Here is a 3,481-nt window from a genome sequence, read left to right as displayed (position 1 = left end):
TGGCCAAGTTGTTTGACCGGCTGAGACAGTTCAGACTGAGGTTGAATCCGAACAAGTGCACTTTCGGAGTGCGGTCCGGTAAATTACTGGGGTTTATAGTAAGCGAAAGAGGAATCGAGGTTGATCCTGCTAAAGTAAAAGCAATAAGAGAAATGCCTGAACCGAGAACAGAGAAAGAGGTTCGTGGTTTCTTAGGTAGATTGAACTACATTTCGCGGTTCATATCTCATCTAACAGCCACGTGTGAACCAATATTCAAGTTGTTGAGAAAAGATCAAACGGTCAGGTGGAATAATGATTGCCAAGCGGCATTTGAAAAAATAAAAGAGTATTTGCAGGAGCCTCCGATTCTGATGCCTCATGTGGAGGGACGATCGTTAATCCTGTACTTGACGGTCCTCGAGGGGTCTATGGGGTGTGTATTGGGGCAGCATGACGAGTCTGGTCGAAAAGAGCATGCCATATACTACCTTAGCAAAAAGTTTACCGACTGTGAAACAAGATATTCACTGCTCGAGAAAACTTGATGTGCTTTGGTCTGGGCTGCTCGCCGACTGAGACAGTATATGCTGGTTCATACCACTTTGTTGATTTCCAAGATGGATCCGATCAAGTATATTTTCGAGAAGCCAGCATTGACCAGACGGGTTGCGAGGTGGCAAATGATTTTGACCGAATATGATATCCAGTATACCTCTCAGAAAGCAATCAAGGGGAGTGTATTATCTGATTACCTCGCCCAGCAACCCATTGAGGATTATCAACCGATGAAGTTTGAATTCCCTGATGAGGACATCATGTTTCTCAAATCGAAAGATTGCGAGGAACCGATCCCGGAGGAGGGGCCTGACCCTGAATCCGAATGGATTCTGATGTTTGATGGGGCCGTTAACGTGAATGGTAGCGGTGTTGGTGCTGTTTTGGTTACGCCGAGAGGATCCCATATTCCTTTCGCTGCTCGGCTAACATTTGAGTGCACCAACAACGTGGCTGAATACGAGGCTTGTATATTGGGGATTGAAGAGGCGATTGATTTGAGGATCAAGAACCTTGTTATATATGGAGATTCAGCTTTGGTTGTGAACCAGGTTAACGGAAAATGGTATACGCATCAATCTCATTTAATTCCATATCGGGATTATACGAGGAGATTGTTGACGTTTTTCACCAAGGTGGTATTGCATCATGTGCCTAGAGAAGAGAATCCGTTGGCAGATGCTTTGGCTACTCTGGCTGCCTTGATTAAGGTGTAGTGGTGGAATCAGTTCCCCAGTGTTGAGGTGGGACGTCTAGATAGACCGGCTTATGTATTTGTTGTTGACACAGCGCCTGACGATGAGAAGCCGTGGTATTACGATATCAAGCGTTATCTGGAGACCCAAGAGTATCCTGAAGGAGCATCCAAGAAGGACCGAAAGACTCTACGGAGGTTGGCCATGGTGTTCTATTTGAATAAGGATGGGGTTTTGTACAAGAGAAATTTTGATTGGGTCTTGCTCAGATGCGTTGATGAGAAAGAAGCAAGCCAATTGATGAAAGAGGTTCACGAGGGGTCGTTTGGTACCCATGCCAGTGGGAATGCAATGGTGAAGAAGCTGTTGAGGGCTGGTTATTATTGGATGACAATGGAGGCCCAATGTTTCAATTTTGTACGGAAGTGTCATAAATGCCAGATTTATGCTGATAAGGTGCACGTGCCTCCGAATCCATTGAGTTTGATGTCATCTCCGTGGTCGTTCGCTATGTGGGGCATTGATATGATTGGGAAGATTGAGCCTACGACTTCGAATGGGCATCGGTTCATATTAGTGGCTATTGATTACTTCACCAAATGGGTGGAAGCAGCCTCTTATGCAAACGTGACGAAGCAGGTCGTCGCCAGATTCCTCAAGAGAGACATCATTTGCAGATATGGGGTTCCCGAGAGAATCATTACTGATAATGGTTCTAATTTGAATAATAAGATGATGGCAGAACTGTGCCGGGGATTCAAGATCGAGCATCACAATTCTTCTCCTTATCGTTCGAAGATGAATGGGGCGGTTGAGGCGGCCAATAAGAATATAAAGAAGATTGTGCAGAAGATGGTTGTGACCTATAAGGATTGGCATGAGATGTTGCCGTTTGCATTGCATGGGTATCGAACTTCGGTACGTACATCTACTGGGGCAACGCCTTTCTCGTTAGTATATGGGATGGAAGCCGTGCTACCAGTTGAGGTCCAGATTCCCTCTTTGAGAGTCCTGATGGACGTAAAATTGCAAGAGGCTGAATGGATAAAGGCTCGGTATGAAGAGTTGAGCCTGATTGAGGAAAATAGGCTGGCGGCCATCTGTCATGGGCAGTTGTACCAGCAGAGGATGAAGCGTGCTTTTGACCGAAAGGTACGACCTCGTGTGTATCACGTAGGTGGTATGGTGCTGAAAAGGATCCCTCCTCCTCAGAACGATTGTAGGGGCAAGTGGACACCCAATTATGAAGGTCCATTCGTGGTCAAGAAGGTTTTCTCTGGCGGAGCCTTGTTGTTAACGACCATGGATGGCGAAGATTTTCCATCCCCTGTGAATGCGGACGCAGTTAAAAAATACTTCGTATAAAGAGACCCGTTGGACGATAAGAATAAAATAGTCCAGGCAAAAAGGGGCATCCCGGCGAACCGAGAAAAAGAGAAAAGGTTCGGGCAAAAATTAGGGATATAAAAAGAGAAAAATGTACACCCGGCAAGTCGAAAACCCCACAAGGGCGGCTTGGGCAAAAAAGGGTATCCCGGTGGACTGAAAACCCGAAAGGGCGGTCCAGGCAAAAGAGGGATTGAAACGAACAACTGCGTCCAGCATGGTCGTTTACTTTGTTTAAGGCACATGGATAATCCCCGGCAGGGATCAGTCGGAAACGTCTTGTTCAGAAGGCAGAAGGTACGGAGAGTCTGAGGACATATGGGGTGTAACCGAGTTGGAACTCGATGAGATCACGGTTTCGCGTTGCCATTAGGATAGATTTTCCTTTTGTGCGCAATTACCTCTTTTCAGGAATTGCTTCCTTTGTATTGCTCAGTTCGAGCCACACCTTTTTCAATCAATAAAATGCATATTCAGTCAAATAATTTTGTTTTTGTTTTCATAACCGCTTTGATTGCAAAAACATCTGTTTATTTTGATAAAGAATCTTTGCATTTTAAGACATACAGGTCCCTTCCAATGCATGTTTGTAAGATTGAAAGCTTGAAATCTTATTCGGAAGGTTGAGTGACCCAGGTGTTGAAATTTTGGCATACCTGGGGCACGTTTTTGTCTAACGATCTCTTTTGCAGGTGTTGTTAGATATTTTCACTCACTTGCAGGTGTGATGTGAAGCTTTTGACAAAAGATCCCCGTGGAGTCCAATCAGGGACGAATGAATGAAGGAATGGTGAAAAGACGACGAAAGACGTACGATGATCCTGAATATTAATCAAGAAGGCTCTTCAAAGTCTGAAGACTGG

The sequence above is a fragment of the Lathyrus oleraceus genome, chromosome 1 (assembly GCF_024323335.1).
Source record: "Lathyrus oleraceus cultivar Zhongwan6 chromosome 1, CAAS_Psat_ZW6_1.0, whole genome shotgun sequence".
In the NCBI taxonomy this organism is placed as follows: Eukaryota; Viridiplantae; Streptophyta; class Magnoliopsida; order Fabales; family Fabaceae; genus Lathyrus; species Lathyrus oleraceus.
Note: the sequence above shows the minus strand (reverse complement) of the source record.